Source organism: Aquarana catesbeiana, linkage group LG07, assembly GCF_042186555.1.
Source record: "Aquarana catesbeiana isolate 2022-GZ linkage group LG07, ASM4218655v1, whole genome shotgun sequence".
Classification (NCBI taxonomy): domain Eukaryota; kingdom Metazoa; phylum Chordata; class Amphibia; order Anura; family Ranidae; genus Aquarana; species Aquarana catesbeiana.
Window position 1 is genome coordinate 260,707,821 of NC_133330.1, and position 18,649 is coordinate 260,726,469.

At 41.5% G+C, this 18,649-nt stretch overlaps 1 long non-coding RNA gene across 2 annotated transcripts in view; it reads left to right on the forward strand.

Moving 5' to 3' along the window:
• Positions 1 to 480: 480 nt before the first annotated feature.
• Positions 481 to 18,649, forward strand: part of LOC141103555 (uncharacterized) — a 295,050-nt gene continuing 276,881 nt past the window's right edge. For both annotated transcript variants that reach the window (XR_012235335.1, XR_012235336.1), the window contains exon 1: positions 481 to 789. This is a non-coding gene — a long non-coding RNA (uncharacterized lncRNA). The remainder of the gene's footprint in view (positions 790 to 18,649) is intronic.

Here is an 18,649-nt window from a genome sequence, read left to right on the forward strand (position 1 = left end):
CTTAAGTGGGAGTTTAGAGGTAGCTCCACCTACCTGTAAACGCATGTGACGCCAGCCTGATGAAGGGGTCCTGCGAGACTCAGAATTGTCACTTTTGTAACTATGATGTGATCACTGATTAAAGGCTTGGACCTGTTCTGGAGATCCTTGGTGTGCTGGGGACATACATCTCGCTTCAAAGCCCAATTTTCTCACAGCTGTGTGACAGTTGCAGATATAGTGAATGTTTGAAGAACCATCCTCTGCTTTTTAGGAATTTTCCTCTGGGGTTTTGGTATTTGTGAAACACAAACACCAAAAACAAAATTTTTTCTTGTCTGTGTAATAGTTGCACAAAATATATAATCTTTGGCCAGGATCGATCCACTCCTCTGTAAGAATTTACATGTTGGGTTACAGTGCTTTGTTTCTACTAATATCACAAATTCATACAAAGCTTCTTTTACAGATGTAGAAATTGTTAAATTTTTTGGGCTGCGTAAACACATGCTTCCTCGTGCTGCTCAGTATGAAAATTGATAATACATACTTTTTAAAGCATGTAGTCTTTAAAACAGAGATTACTTTCATAAAAACCACCCGGTCTTACTCTTTCCTCAAAATATTTTTCTCCTTTGTCCCGGGCAGACTAAAATGTAATTATTGTATTTACAGATTATGAGGAAGGAAAGGAGAGACGGTTTCAGCAGGATTTAAGGAGAGGCATAACAGAAATTCTGAGCCTGTCTGAGGACTTGAACTGAACCAAACCACATGTCCAGAGACCCAGAGGAGGATACCATGGGTCTGGTAAGAGACTGACATTGCACAAGTTAATCTGTTGTCTGCGGGGAACTGGTGTACTTTCTTAAAGTGCCCCAACTTTTCTAGCCAATCGTTTCCTTTTTTATCATGAATTACTGGCCAGTGGGATAAAACTAGGACTATTATAGCAAGTAAGGACTGTCTTTATATATTGTTCCTAGGTAAATGCAGTTCAGTTTTGGTAATTACTGTTTGTTAGAATACTGCAGGCATTTAACCATCTCTAGTAGAAAAAGCTAACTCCGCGCCAATGGTGACAATAATTAGAAAATGTGATTAAAAATGTGAAAATATGAATGAGTTTAGGTGATGAAAAACTACAAAAAATAAAAAATAAAAAAATTGAATAAATACACATAACCCAAGTTGCTCCCCAATTTGAACATAAATGATCAGATGGTAAATATATATAGATAGGGGGCGCTAATGATTATTCAAAAATAAATAAATAAATAAATTAGTGAAGTGCAACAAATGTAAATTGTGCTTAATGTTTACCTTGTGTACTGAGGAAAAAGGAACATAGATTTATATAAATATTAACAGTGGGATTGACCCATAATACACAGAAACCAACACAATGGTATCAATGCAATAGTGTACTAGTAGTAGCTAACAGTTTAAAGAAACAGATCGCAACGCTTATGTCCCTACTCATAGTTGCCATCACCCACAATGGATAGGAGCTGTGCAAGGGGCAATATATGCGTATACGGCGGAATTGTGATTATGATATGGATTGTTTTTCACAAGCAAAAACTCTCACCACAAGATTTGTGGAGAAGGGTTATCCTATCTATACGTTAGAAAAACTTGTCTTACAGGTGTCAACCATGGACAGGCAGGCCATGCTGGCCCCCAAACCAAAAAAAGAATTTAAGGGTGATTGTGCATTCTTATCGGGTTTTCATCGCCAATATACAGCAGTAGACGGTATCTTCAAGAAGTTCTGGCCTATTTTGCTTAAAGACAAAGATCTCCAATCTTCCTTGCCCAGGAAACCAAAATTTATCTACCGAAGGGCCCCCAGCCTCAGAAATCGTATAGCTCCCAATGTACCGGACCCCCCAAGGAAACCACTTACATTTCTAGAAGGATCAGGTTTCCACTATTGTACCAGGTGTAAAGCCTGCAATATCACTAGGAAACCTGGTACAAAGAAGAAATTATCCCAATTTAAATCTGTAGTAACACAACAAGAATTTAAAATTAAACCCCTTATTACGTGTGACTCTGACCACGTTACATATGTTTTGGAATGTCCGTGTTCCTTACAATACTTGGGCAGAACCACACGACAACTAAAAATAAGAATTAATGAACATCTTACAAATATTGAAAATGGTTACCTTAACCATAGTGTCTCCAGACACTTCAAACTCTGTCATAAAAGTGACCCATCACTGTGTACGTTCTATGGTATTGATATTGGTTGCACTTCACTAATTTAACCATCTCTGTTGCCTCGTACACACGATTGGACTTTCCGACAACAAAACCGTGGAATTTTGTTCGAAGGTTGTTGGCTCCAACTTGTCTTGCATACACACGGTCACACAAATGTTGGCCAACAATTATGTTCGTAGTGACGTACTAGATGTACTACGTGTTTTTTCAGCTCTTTTACGCCCCCCTTTGGGCTCCTTCTGCTAATTTTGTGTAATGCCACGTACACACGATCGGACTTTACGGCATACTTGGTCCGGCATACCGTATTTCGTCGGACAATTTGATCGTGTGTGGGCTCCAGTGGACTTTGTTTTCTCAAAAGTTTGACAGACTTAGATTTGAAACATGTTTCAAAGCTGTCCGACGGACTCGAGTCTGATCGAAAAGTTCGCTCGTCTGTATGCTAGTCCGACGGACAAAAACCGACACTAGGGCAGCTATTGGCTACTGGCTATGAACTTCCCTGTTTTAGTCCGGTCGTACGTCATCACGTACGAATACATCAGACTTTGGTTGATTGTGTGTAGGCAAGTCCGTTCATTCGGAAAGTCCGTCGTAAAGTCCATCGAAAAGTACGCCGGACAAAGTCTGCCGTAAAGTCCGCTCGTGTGTACGCGGCATTAGTAGAAGTTTGGTGAGTGTTGATTCGTGCTTTTCTTTTTGCGTTTTTGTTTAGCACTATTAATATTATGATTATTATTCTTGATATCACTTAAAAAAAAAAACCTTTGAAAATTCGTTTGCAATAACTGCATCAGTATTACCAGCAAAGCAGCTTCATTATTATCCCATTAAAGAAGAAGAGAATGTGCGCTGCATTTGGAGATTTCATAATTTGCCACGTCATGAATGTAAATTCTCCATTATGAACGCTAGTTAACAAGTCCGGTCGCTTCTGCTTCTAAGCATGCGTGAACTTTTGAATGACGGATTTGTGTACACGCGATCAGAAAGTCTGACAACAAAATTTTGCTGGAGGAAAATTTTAGAACCTTCTAGCAAACATTTGTTGGCGGAAAGTCCGCCAACAAATGTTCGATGGAGCATACACACGGGTGGACTTTCCACCAACAAGCTCACATCCAACATTTCCCGTCGGAAAGTCTGTCCATGTGTACGCGGCATCAGAGTAATGGTACGCTTCCTAATTCTCCCGCTTTTAGGCTAATCTTGGCTTAATACATTGATTGAAATGCCTCAAGGTGTGTCATTAAGTGCTGGGTGAGTGGGATTTGTAATGTTCAGATGTGCAGGGAAATCACAAAACAGTTCAGCGGCTCCTCCGGACACTTTTTTTTACTGATGATGTTAAAAAAAATTGTGCTAAATGGCTGTTCAGTCGCTCAGAATTTGTAGCCTTTCCAAACAGGCCTTTTAGCTGTGGTGCAACCTCTATGCTATTTCCATCACCAGCGTCCAAAAAAAAGACACTTCTTTTTTTGGGGATTCAAAATGCCTGCATAATCTTTCAGAAATGGTGGTCTGTTAAAACAGGCTTTCTAGGCATCGTGCAAACCTGTATGCTATTTCTATCATCAGTGTCCAAAAAAGACACATTTTTTGTTTTGTTTTAGAGGCTAAATCCCAGTTCAGTCACTCAAAAATGACTGTTCAAACTGGATTTCTATCTATGGTGCAAACCTGTATGCTATTTCCATCTTCACTGTCCAAAAAGGGATGCTAAATGTATGCTCAATCCCTTTAGAAATTGCAGCCTGTTAAAAATATGCAATAATCAAGTATTTGGCATTTTGTATAGTAGAATAGGGATCATTTTGACACAGTTGGGCAGCTTGAGCATGTATTACAGGGCTCGACAAACCCCGGGCGCCAGGTCGCATTTGCGTCTAGAATTAGCGACCTGGTGCCTGGGGCGGCACAGCTGGGGTATCCTGTCTCCGTGCGACACCCTTGCCCCCCTCCTGACGCGATCGCGTTGAGTCGCGCCGATAATTGAGGCAGCGGCTTTGCGGCCTTCTGCAGTCCTATGGTTCCTTCTGGAGTCGGGTGCCCTCTTGTGGTGGCTGTTGGTCTGACAAGACAACCATCAATGCTAATGGAGCTTCCCCTGCCTGTTTTCACTGCCCGCCCATCTCCTTCCCTTTACTTAGAACCCCCAAACATTATATATATATATTTTTTATTCTAACACCCTAGAGAATAAAATGGCAGTTGTTGCAATACTTTCTGTCACAAAGTATTTGCGCACTTTTTTGGGAAAAAATACTTTTTTTAATTAAAAAATAAGACAACAGTAAAGTTAGCCCAATTTTTTTTTTATATTGTGAAAGATAATGTTACACTGAGTAAATTGATACCCAACATGTCACGCTTCAAAATTTTCGTCTGCTCGTGCAATGGCGACAAACTTTTACCCTTTAAAATCTCCATAGGCGACGATTAAAAAAATTCTACAGGTTGCATGTTTTGAGTTACAGAGCTAGAATTATTGCTCTTGCTCTACCAATCACGGCAATACCTCACATGTGTGGTTTGAACACCGCTTTCATATGCGGGCGCTACTCACATATGCGTTCGCTTCTGCATGCGAGCTCGGCGGGACGGGGCACGTTTAAAATTATTCTTTTTTTTCTTATTTATTTTAACTTTCATTTTTTTATTTTTTCACTATTCTTTTAAAAAAATTTCACTTTTATTCCTATTACAAGGAATGTAAAAATCCCTTGTAATAGAAAAAAAGCATGACAGGACCTCTTAAATATGAGATCTGGGGTCAAAAAGACCTATTGAAAATAAAGCTTTGTCATTCGTTTTTAAAAAGAAAAAAAAAAAACCTGGCTCCTAACTTTTTTAGCTGGCTCCTAGATTCCAAGCAAATTTGTCAAGCCCTGATGTATTACAATATATATGAACCATGAATCTCTGTTTTTATGCAAATTTTTGCCAGAAATATTTAAGCGTGTATAACAGTATGCAAGGAGTTATTTCAGAATTTTTAATGAAAGTTGCATAGATGACTTTTGCCAAAAAAGTAGGATAAGCAGTTAAATTTGAGTTAAAGCACAGGTAGATATGATATACAGTGCCTTGCAAAAGCATTCACCCCCCCCGGCACTTTTCGTGTTTTGTTGCCTCACACCCTGGAATTAACATGGATCATGGCCATGTGGTGACAGGTCAGATAGACCTTGGAGAGAACAGCGGCCCGTGAGTGTATTGACAACGCTGTTGTCCAAAGGTGCCCCTGTACTCATTCATCTAGAGTGGAGCCACTACAGCAGGTGTGTTACTGACCAGATCAGGCGAAAACAGAATGAGAAAAGCCTAAGAAAAGAAAATTGATGCAGGCACCATATCTAATGATAAGTGGCTGACCGATACTGCTGTGGCCCGAGTACTTGCAAATACTTACCTGGAAGCTTGCCGTAGTTTGTCCATCTGCTATACCTGGAAGTGCTGTCGTTGCTGCCTTGGATCAAGGACCCTGGCTGGGTTATAGCCACAGACTTCCTTAAGCTTGCTGTCCGGTAAGCTTGCATTTTATACGGTGGAGGCGCACTAGTTCCTTGGTGCTTCTTGGTGATTTTGTGGATTGATTTTATTCCTAGGATGTTACTCATCTGATCATCTCTAATCACGCCTTTTTCACAATATATATTTTAATCACATTCATCTGATTATTTTATTCATTGACTTTTCTCAGTATTTAATCACTGTTTATGCCATTTTTTTGTTAATGCTTTAATGAGCCTTATATGGTGGAATTCATATCAGGATTTATTTTTCATATTATCATTGTATATGGTTTTCATGTCTTTTAAAACGGAGCTTTACTTTTTTTTTATTCTTTCTTGGTGTGTATCTCACTTTTTAGCTTCAGCTCACAGTTAGGGGTTGATTTGTGTTAGCGCAGTGTTCCCTATTTTCCATCGGTCATCATGACTGACAGGATCTGCATCTGCTGGACAATGCTATTCATAATAGATTTGCATCATGGGACTTTTTTTTTTAAAATAAAGGCTTTGTCAAAAAGTGTGTGTTTATTTACTTTATCGCCCCTTACTTTATCATCCTACAGGGGCACTGGTATCTGGGGCCTCCCCTATTTTTAAAGATGACTTTCAGATTCCAATAACCCCCCCAGTTACAGACCCCCACAATCATTGAGCCAAGGTTTTTGGCAAGATGCCCCTTTCCTCTTCAACATAGAGCAAATGTGCTTTGCTAGGTAGGTCCCTATTGGCAAGGTACACTCCTCATGTGGAGGGCATGTGGCCTGGTATTTTTTTCATGGGGCCCCCCTTAAAATCCATACCAGACCCTCAACAAGGGCAAGGGTGTGGTAAGTGTTTTTGGGGGAACCTCATACCTTTTTTTGTTGGGTTGCCCATTACAATCTATACCAGACCCTAATCTAGAAAAATTATCTGGTATAAATGAAGGAAATCTCTCACCATTTGTTTACAAACAGAACAAAGCAGCCAGGAGCTGTCATTTACTGGCAACTTAAAGTGGTTGTAAACCTCAGACATGAAGTACAAACAAAGCATATCCCTCTAGAGTGTGTACATGTCTCAATTAAGTGCACCAAGTGTCATTTCTGTCTGCGGCTTTGTTCCTCTGATATCAGCATGAATTACTTCTGATAAGTTTTCCAGACACAAAGTGAAAAATGTGTGAAGGAGGGTGTGTCTATTCCCTCCCATCAGCAATCTGCACTCTCAGACAAGCTGTAACAATTCTGGACTTTGAACGGCTGTAGAGAAGAGAAGACTGCAGAGAAACAGATACAACTTATGTAGGAGGATTTGTTTAATCTCTGTGTATCACCTGAGGCCAGTCACTTCACTGGATAAATGTAAGGGGTTACAACCACTTTAAACTGCATCTATTCTTTGTAAATGTCAGTTTTGCTGTAGTGGGCTGTATACATCTTACAGATGTGCCATTTCACAGCTAGGTTAAGGGCATCCCCCAGAAAAATTAGCATTTCTAATGTTGCCTTTTAAGCTTTATTAAAACTGCTGCTCCTGCTTCCTTGTGGATCTTGCTTTGTTTTCAATCTCTTTTTTATTATTTTTCATTTAATACAAATACAAATATACTGCTTCAAAAAAAAATTCTTCAAACTGAGTGACTCTATATATTAGCTATACATTGAAACATTCTCAATATTTTATTCCTATACATAGGGTCACTAACCTTATCTTGCTACCATTCAACCATGTCTCCCCCACAGGGAAAAAAAAAAGAAATTCCCCAAACTTTCCATCCTCTCCCTCCTCCCTCCCCTAACCCTGTGCATAGGGGTGTCTTATTTATTTCATATATATTCAAGTATCTTTGCCGAGGATCTAAACTCTCCCCATTTTTCCCATATTTTTAAATTTTGGGTGTTCATTTTTTCCTCAATCATTATCATTGTCTCTATTTGCTGTATTCCACTCATTTCACAAATCCATTCTGCTATTATGGGGCTGTTAGTTTGTCGCCACTTTCGGGCTATTATTGTTTTGGCTGCTGTTATCATATGGTGTAGGATATATTTCTTTATTGTCTTTTTACACTTGATTGTGTCTCATGGCCAGATATCTTCGGATAAATTTTGAAAATATCATCCCAGAAATCCTTCACCATAGAACAATTGTGCCATATATGTGTCATTGTCCCCCTTTCTTTATTGCATCTCCAACACATTTCTGAATTCCCTCCATTTATTTTATGTAGCTCAACTGGGGTCCTTTACCATCTCATAATAATTTTGTAATTCCTTTCTTGATTCCTTATCGCTATTGATGTTTTATCTGTCAAGGAAAATGCTCTATCCCATTCTACCGGTGTGATCAGGCTTCCCATTTCCCTTTCCCGTTTCTTCATATACATTAATTCATTTAGCATTTCCATAGGAAGTAGGAGCTTATATATAGTTGGTAAATTATGAGTCGGTCTTTGTTCCTTTATTAATAATTGTTAAAAAATAGTTAGTTGTCTCTCCACTAAGGGTAGTTGTATTTTAGTCCTAATATATGTATCTAACTGTTGATACTGCATCCATTTATGTTTATACTCCATTCCTAATTCTGACAGTTGTGGAAGCTTACCATCTACTAAAATCTGAGCTATTCTTACATTTTCATTTCTTTTCCATCCAAGGAAGTTCTTAGTCTCTAATGCAGCAGGGAATTCTGGATTCGAAAACAATGGAGTCATTGGTCCCGTTAATGTAGCTAATTCTGCCCTGCTTAACATTTTATCCCTTATCTTTCGAGTAGATACTGTAAACAGAGTTAAATGTTTTTTTTTCCGGTCTATATTGGGATTTAACCCAATCTTGCTTTGTGCACTGGGGCGCAGTCATGTTGGAACAGGAAGGGGCCCTCCCCAAACTGTTCTCACAAAGTTGGAAGCATGAAATTGTCCAAAATGTCTTGGTACACTGACGCCTTAGGAGTTCCCTTCACTGGAACTAAGGGGCTAAGCCCAACCCGTGCACAAAGCAAGGTCCATAAAGACATGGATGACTGAGTTTGGGGTGGAGGAACTTGATTGTCCTGACCTCAACCCGATAGAACACCTTTGGGATAAATTAGTGGAGACTACAAGCCAGGACTTCTGGTCCAACATCAGTGTCTGACTTCACAAATGCGCTTCCTAAATAATGGTCAAACATTCCCATAGACACACTCCTAAACCCAGTGGACAGCCTTCCCAGAAGAGTTGACGCTGTTATAGCTGCAAAGGGTAGGCCAACTCAATATTGAACCCTGCCATTAAAGTATATATATATATATATATAAAATAATGATAATAAATGCAAATAATTGTGTAGGTAAAAATGTGCATTTATTATTTCTTTACACCACAGCCTGCAAAGCATTGCACTTGCGATCAGCATACCGTGGGTGCAATGCCAGGCTCCTGCAGACACTCAGTACAGCTGTCTGCCTTACCTCCATATGGGGTAGACAGCTACTGAAGTGCAGAAAGAGTCAATGAACTACAAGGGCGCTCATCATCTTTCTTGCACCAATTAAATTTGGAGTCTTTGTGGACCATCTAAAGTGTATGTTCTTCCATACATATGTCGCAAAGTCCGGAACCTCTAGAGGTCTAATGGTGACCTCCAGAGTCAAGGACAGCTGACATCCTTCTGTGTAGAGTGGGTTACAAGGCATGGTGGGTGTATTGCAAGATGAAAAGGAGGGTGCCAGACACTTTTTGAATGCAAAGAGATTTATTGTTTCTTGAACAGAACTGTGGGAGAGAGGGTTAGGGCCATGACACCCTTAAGTAGATGCACTGATAATTAGCAGACTCCGAGACATCTATAGGAAGACAGCTATACAGGTAAAGGCCTCCAGCCAGACACCACTTCTGTAGGTAGGATCGCTGTCTTCTATGGCAACAATCTTGTAGTAGTTTCTAACAGTAGTTGTATTCAACTATTGGCAATACAAACAGTTCTCCGCTTACTCCACAGTCACTCACTGTGGGTCTTTACTCAGTGAACTCCCAGTCTTTCACTAGACTTTGGATCCAATGGCCACTGGATCCCCTGCACTCTTCCACTTGCTCTGTATCTTCCTCACACATACACACACACACACACTGCAATCATATACAGTCCATTATTCATTCCGGATGATCAAAAAATATATATAAAAGTTAAAATAGAAAAAATAATAAAGTGACAGGTGCTCTTCAAATCCTTGCTCCGTGCTCCTTATAGATCCCCTATAGGTATTGCACTCACCGGAACCACTCATCCCACACAGGGGTATCTCGCTTTCACAGTATCTACCATTGTGCAGCAATCTCCAGATCTTTGTCTGCTGTATCAGCTATATCTTTTTTCTGTGCTTGCGGTATCAGTGTACAATGAGCAGGGGGCTCTGCTGCTCTTTCTCCTCCCTATAGGGAGGAGAAAGAGGCCCCTCCTCATTGTACACTGTACACCAGACAGAGGACACTGACAGCGTGAGCAGGTGGGTGATGCGGAGGGAGATCTAAAGCAGAATGATACACCTGATACCGCAAGCACGGAAAGATATAGCTGATAGAGCAGACAAAGATCTGGAGATTGCTGCACAGTGACGGATACTGTGAAAGCAAGATACCCCTGTGTGGGGTGAGTGGTTCCGGTGAGTGCAATACCTATAGGGGGTCTATAAGGAGCACAGAGCATAGATTTGAAGAGCATTTGTCACTTTATTGTTTTTTCTATTTTTACTTTTTATATTTTTTTTTTATTTTTGATCATCCGGAATGAATAATAGACTTGATGTGAATCCATCAACAAGCATGTTGTTCAGAGATATAGATCCATCATGATAAACGTTGCCCCGAAGATCTGCTGACAAGAGCACAACAATTCTCACATGAAAATTCTGCTTCCAGCAGACTCTCATTGCAACTGAAGGCTCCTGGGATGACTGCTCAATATAAAAAAAGCTGGCTAGTAATGCTGTCTGACGTCTTTCACCAAATATGAGCATGACCATATTTAGTTGATGACTTCACCTGGGATATCCAATGGCTTGTTTACCATGTAAAAACCAGCTGGCAGGCCAGAAAGTCATGATTAGGGTATAAAAGATAAAGTTCAGGCCACCCCACAACCCAACCCTGCTACCAAATAAAACGCACTGACACCACCTGGAATTTAATGCCACAGGAGCCACTTTCTTTAACCCCTTGCTGACTGGCTCACGCTGATATACGTTGGCAGAAGGGCACGTACAGGCATATTAACGTACCTGTACGTTGCCCTTTAAGACGCGGAATTGTGGGCGCGCACGTGCCTGCCGCGAGCTCCGTGAGTGTGATCGCGGGTCCCGCGGACTTGATGTCCGCGGGGATACCCGCGATCCTTTCACGGAGAGGAGGAACGGGGAAATGCTGATGTAAACAAGCATTTCCCCATTCTGCCTAGTGACACTGACACTGATCACCGCTCCCTGTGATCGGGAGCGGTGATCAGTGTCGTGTCACATGTAGCCCAGCCCCATCACAGTTAGATTCACTCCCTAGGACACACCTAACCCCTGCAGCGCCCCTAGTGGTTAACCCCTTCACTGCCAGTCACATTTACACAGTAATTAGTGCATTTTTAATCGCACTGATCGCTGTATAAATGTGAATGTTCCCAAAATAGCGCCAAAAGTGTCCGATCTGTCAGCAATAATGTCGCAGTCATGATAAAAATCGCAGATCGCCACCAAAAATTAATAAAAATTCCATAAAACTATTCCATATTTTGTAGACACTATAACTTTTGCGCAAACCAATCAATAAACGCTTATTGTGATATTTTACCAAAAATATGTAGAAGAATACGTACGGCCTAAACTGAGGAAAAAAATGTTTGTTTATATATTTTTTGGGTATATTTATTATAGCAAAAAGTAAAAAATATTGCGTTTTTTTCAAAATTGACGCTCTTTTTTTGTTTATAGCGCAAAAAATAAAAACCGCAGGGGTGATCAAATACCACCAAAAGAAAGCTCTATTTGTGGGGAAAAAAGGACGTCAATTTTGTTTGGGAGCCACGTCGCATGACCGCAAAATTTTCCGTTAAAGCGATGCAGTGCCGAATCGCAAAAAACGCTCTAGTCTTTGGGCAGCCAAATGGTCCGGGGCTGAAGTGGTTAACAAAATTATATAAATATACCTAACCAATATAAATGCCAAATATACACAACAAATAACCAGAAACAGACTGAATGTATACTGGAGTCTCAAGACTAGGGATGAGCTTTCTGTTCGGGTCGAACATGAGTTTGACTCGAACATTGGCTGTTCGCCCGTTCGTCGAAAACCAAACATTATGGGCCGTTTGCGCCAAATTCGAGTGGCAGGAGCGCAGTACATTGCTGTATGATGATTGACAACACAGGATTAGAAAAAGTAGACCAGGAACGGCTGAAGTCAGATATTCTCGTGTGTATATATATATATATATATATATATATATATATATCCACTGTATCCAGTTTAGCTATATATGACTGCAGGCCAACTGCTAACTTAGCTGATACCAATCCTCTAACTATCCTCAACCCTCTATCTGCTGACCTTACCAAACCCATACACTATACCCACCTTTTTTGTGGTCAGATTTTTGGATGAATTCCCCAAAGCATGTAGTGCAAGGGCCTGCCTGAATACTTTCAAATGGTAATGTTCAAAGTTTTTGTATCCTATTATTATCTTGATAGGTAATAGCAGAATGTAAAAATGTGCTAAAATGTGTACAGTGTGTATTTATATCTTTGTATTATGACACTTCTTACCTGTCCAGTGGGCTGCCAATAGTGTAAGTAAGGAGGGGCTGGCCAAAGTAACACACATTATTTATGCATTCATTTCTCAATGAAGTGGAGAGGGTTACCTGTCCAAAACATCTCCCCCCCCATAAGTTTCTAAAATGGCTCATGGGGGGGATCTAATAGGTAGACCTTATACCTTTGTCTTAAAATACTCCCTAAAATAAATGTTATACTGATGTTGGCCAAGAATGTTTGTGTCTAATCTGCTTTCCATGTTTATGTGCAAAATGATTATTTTTTTATTCTTGTTTGACGCCACAGTTTCCTTCCAACCCACAGGAATGGCAGACTGTGTCCTCCCACTTTGCCCAGCGGTGGGACTTTCCTAGCTGTGGAGGGGCAATTAATGGGAAACACGTCCACATCGTCCCACCACCCAACTTGGGGTCATACTATTACAACTACAAGGGGTTCAATAGTATTGTGATGTTGGCGGTGGTGTCAGCTACTTACGAGTTCCTGTATGTGGACGTGGGGAAGAATGGCCGGATGTCAGATGGTGGAGTCATCGCCCACACGGAGTTCTACAGGCGTCTCCAGAATGGCAGCTTGGACTTGCCACCTCCAGAAGACAATGCGGAAGGACTCCCATTCATCTTCGTTGCGGATGAAGCGTTTGCGCTGGAGGACCATCTTATGCGGCCATTCCCTGTGAGGACCCTAACCCCGGACCAGAGGGTTTTTAATTACCGGCTGGCCAGAGCCAGAAGAGTGGTGGAGAACACGTTTGGAATAATGGCCAGCCGGTTCCGCCTATTTCTTACACTGATAGACATGGCGGAGTATAAACTCAATCACGTCATCCTGGCTTGCTGTGTTCTCCACAACTTTTTAAGGAGAAATTCTGTGAACTATGCTGGCTCAGTTGGGCCTGAAGACGGAATTATTAATCTCAATGAACCAACCCTGACGGCGCTTGAAGCTGGCCGTGTCCGAGAGGTCTGTATAAGATACATGGAATACTTTGCGGGTAGGGGGCCATTAATATGCCATACAATGTCTGAGACATTTTTTTAAGAAAAAAATATTTTAAACTGAACAAATATTTGGTTTGATTTACTGCTTGGCTTTCTTTTAGCTGACCCTGACTGAAATTTTGGGAGTCCTGAAAATGGCGTGATTGTGCAAAATTAGAAAGCACTGTTGGGTGTTATTTACTAAAGGAAAATACACTACAAGTGCACTTGAGACTGCACTGAAACTGCACTTGTAGTTCAAAGTGCATTTGCCTTTAGTAAATAACACCCATTGTCACTGAAAACACCAATTTTACAACACAAAAAGGCTTTTGAGCATTGAAAGAAGAAGCCACACATTGTTTAATCTCAATCTTTTTAATCAAAGCACAATCACATGTGCATTTATAAAAGGTTTTTAAAACAAACCAACATGTTTGTTGTATAACAATTTTTTAGGTGACATTAAAAGTAGAAATGTCCTTTTAAGGTAAAACAAGCATGTTTAAAACCAACAAGAAATACACAACTCTGGAACTTACAAAGTTCAACTTTTGTAGAACTTGAAGGCAATATCAGACATGAGAATTTATAAACTGTGTTTGATATTGCGTTCAGATGGGGTGAAGTCACCCCTGGAAAAGCCAAATTTTGAAGATGCACACAAATTGCCGAATGTCAACATGTGCTAGCTGCCATCATGGGGGATCAATGGACGTGTTTTGTGGGTGCAACCCCTTCCTCTCAGCTACTTTATTATTGAGGAAGGGGTTGCACCCCCAAAACGCATACATTGATCTCCCGTGATGGCAGATAGCACATGTTGACACACTGTGTGCATCTTCAAAATTTGGCTTTCCTATAATATGTCAAAAAATGTGAAAAATATTTTCTGGAAAAAAAGCCGAAAAAAAGAGGGATTTCGAGTGGCTTTAAACTCTCCCTAAAACATCAATGATGTTCTTCATTTTGTTTTGAACATCATTGATGTTTTGCTTGATGTTTTCCAAGTCCCTATTACACCCCATGATCTCCCCGATCAGGATCTGGGCACTTTCACTGGTGAAATGACCTTAATCCACAACATCACGATCACCTAAAAATATAGAAACAAAAACACACCATGTATTATAAATATGCCGGCATCCATCTCTTACCTGAGCCTGTGGTCGCAGACACCCACCTGTTGTAGTGACAATTTCCACCATGTCTCCCTCCTCCTCCTCCTGTTGGCTTTGTGGCATTTCCACTTCTTCATGAGGTGGGGGGATCTGTTGTCTTCTCTGATGAGTGGTGTCCTCCGAGTCTTTTCCCCCTTATGTTAAAAAAAAAGGTATACTTAGCCCAGATATTTGATGGCAGAAATAGGAATATGAAACATTGCTTGGAAGTTGGGTACAATTGTCTATTTTGGCTGAGTTCCAAGATGAAGATATATTTTGTCACTTTGTCAAGCTTAAATACTTGCCAGTTTTGTACAAGCTTCACAGATGGAGACACCCCTATAGTATACACTGGAGCACCTGTGTGGGCTCCCTAATAAAAAGGATGTTCTGGTGTCCCACACTAGTGCTCCAGCGTCCAGATGTGTAAACAGTTGCTGAGTGTCTTCTCCTTAGACAGAATCTAGTTTGCATTTCATTCTAGTTACAAACCTAGTTACAAAACCATCTAGAAGTAGGCCTAAAAAAAGTATTGAAATGCATCTGGACAAAACATGGTGTTTTATTGCCTGAATGAACAATGTTTCCTACGAACGAATAATGTGTTCATGAACATGAAAGTTGCCATTTTAAACTGTACAACAGTAAAGTAAAGCACATGGAGCAGCACGAACGTTATAAAAATAACAAATAGGAACACAGGACAACTACTTACTTTTTTGCAGTACTCTCCTGATCCTTCTATACTGATCGTGCTCCCTTAATTTGAGGTCCGACCACCGCTTCCTCAGTTGATCCTTGGATCGACGTACCCCAAAATTCCCGTGCAGACTCTTCACAACTTTTGGCATGATCTTGGCCTTTCTGACATTGGGGTTGGGGTGAGGTCCATACTTCCCGTCATAGTCGGACCTCTTCAGGATGTCGACCATCTCCACCATCTCCACAAAAGACATATTTGATGCCTTAAACCGTTTCCTCCGGGATCGTGACGTTTCTGGCTCCGGGCTTTCCTCCTCCTCCTCCTCGTTGCTGTAATTAGCACCCACCTGTTGTGTCTCCACCATGTGCTCTTTCCCCACTGCGCCGAACGAGAAGGGACGGGAAATAGACTAGAAAGAACGTCAGGGGCGGGTGGAGTTTCACGCATGCGCAGTATATATAAAGCGTAACACGTGTGCATAGTACGTACGATCTGTGAGCGGAGGAAGAAGTATCGGAAGCGCCAATCATGATAACGAAGGTAACATTTAAACTTGGGCCTATACTGCTTATAGATTGAGGCCTATATTGGGACGAGATTAGGAGAGTTTAGCCTGACATTAGGGTTTGTCTTGTGTTGTGTCTTGCAGAGAAAATGGATGGCTTCAATGACCACAACTTCCTCCCCCTGTTCATAGAAAAGTACAGGGAGCTACCCTGTCTGTGGCAGGTGAAACATCCACATTATAATCATAAACAAAAGAGGCAGGCGGCACTGGAGAAACTGCAGGAGTTAGTGAAGCCGGTGGTCCCCACGGCAACCATCCCCTATTTAAAATCCAAAATTGGTGGCCTGAGGAGCACTTATCTTAGGGAGCGCAAGAAGGTCCAGGATTCCCAGAGATCCGGAGCTACAGCAGATGACGTTTAGGCTGTGGTACTATGAGAGACTGCGATTTCTGTCAGACCAGACTGAAGTCAGGGAATCCCTCTCAACCCTTCCTTCCACCCTATCTTCCACCCCAGCTGAGGCTTCCGATGTCCAACCTTGGACTTCCAGCCAGGAAGAAGTGGAGGAGCCCAGCTTGAGCCAGGTATAGCATTGTTCTACAAATTTCTGGTCAATAAATAAATGATGTTTACTAGATGTTATTATTGATCACTAATTGCTGATTTAATAAAGTGTTTTACATATCAATAGATAGTAGTGGGCAAAAATAATTGGGACAAGAATGAAAAATGCTGGGCTCAGAATGATAATCTGTTATATTTGTTAACATTCAATTTGCAACAGTCATGAGATGAAATTGTGTGTGATTGATAAAGAAAAAACTAAAACTATGTCCCTTTTTCATACACAGGAAGACCTCAGCCAGGAGGAGGCTGTGGAATGTAGCACACAGGAGGAGGCTGTGGAATGTGGCAGCCAGGAGGAGGCGGGGGTTAGTGGCAGCCAGGAGGAGGTGGGGGTAAGTGGCAGCCAGGAGAAGGCCGGGCCCAGCAGGAGCCTCATAAAATCGCAGGTTCCTCCCCTCCGCCTTCCAAACAAAAGACCCAGGAAGGGGAGTAACGTGGAGGATTCAGCACTCAGGCTGATTCAGGAGGCTTCTGCGTCCCTCAGAACCACCCCCACTCGTGAAGAGGCCTTTGCCTGCATGGCTGCCACCAAACTGCAGGACATGCAGGAGGGCCAACGCCTCATGTGTGAGGAAATCATTTATCAAACATTAAATAAGGGGTTGAGGGGCGAAATCACACCCGATACCCACCTGAGTGAGTTGCATCCTCCTCCTCCTGCCACAACTCCACCACCACAGACACAGCGTGAAAGGAAGACAAGACAGTGATGGTCTGGGTTCAGTCTGGTCTGACAAAAGATGCAGGCTCTTGTATGACCACAGCCTGGGGACATGAATGTCATCTGTTGCTGTTCATGATCTCTTGGACTTCTGGACCAGATTGTACTCCCTTATATATGGACTCCTCAGGCCACCAATTTTGCAGTAAAATAGTTGATGTGTGCCCTGGGGGCCAAAGGCTTTGCCAATTTCTGCTGTTTCTCCAGCATTGACTCCCTCTTTATTTGGTTAGGACCCCTTAATAAATTTTTGGTTTGTTTTATTATACTCGCCTACGTGTGTTTTCCTTTAAAAAGGACAGTTTGTTTGTGAGGAGGCAGGTACATTTCAAAAATACAATGTGAAATTAACAAGAGACACCAACACCAAGCAACCTCCTTGAGATTAAATAATACAAGATAATAATCGTCTTGTGGTAACTTGACACACAAAACACACCCAAAACTATTCTGGAGTAAAAAAAAAAAAAGAAGAAAATCAGGCTTTAAAAAAAATCCCCCCAAAAAATTTAATATAAAAACATCCAAAAATTTTTTTTTTTTTTTTCCGTAGATGTGACAAATAAAAATATTATATTGATGAAATCACAATAAATAATAAAGAAAGAAGTTTGTGAGAAGTCTGTGTGAATATGAGCAGCAAAACAACTTCATTCTTCTAGCATTATAAAAAAGAACAGAGTGCGCTGCATTAAACAATTTAAAACATTGCAGCGTGACAAAAGTGCTATATCCATTCTGAACGCTAATTTTACCAGACCAAGCAGTTTATTCTGAGCATGCGTGGCACTTTGTGCATCGGAATTGTCTACACATGGTCGGAATTGACGCGATCGTATTTTGTTGTCGGAAAATTTTATAGCCTGCTCTCAAACTTTGTGTGTCGGAAAATCCAATGGAAAAAGTCTGATGGAGCCCACACACGGTCGGAATTTCCGACAACAAGCTCTGATCGCACATTTTCCGTTGGAAAATCCAACCATGTGTACAGGACATAAGAGTTTGGGGAGAAGAAAAGCGCATGCGCGGGACTTCCGGGAAGTCGCTCTAACCGAGAGCCCCCCGAGCTTCTAGATTGAGCGAGACCCTCCCGAAAATGACCCCATCGCCTCCCGGAAGACCCAAGCACTGATCCGCATGCCGAATGGCCCACAAAAGAGTGAGGTGAGCCGCCAGCTGGACTTTAACCTGGCAGGCCTGAGTCCCTTCTTAACAGAACATTAGGGGATCTCCTCCATACCCCCATGCTGAACTCCCCCCTAGGCCTGGTGGGCTCCCAGCAATCCTCCCCCATGCAGCCTATCCAGGACCCTGACATGCAGCAATTACTACAGGGCTTTTCTGAAATGCTGGCCGCAGGTCTAGCTCAAAATGCCATGCAGATTACAGCCACCATCAAAGCTGACTTGCAGAGTTTGGGAGCTCGCA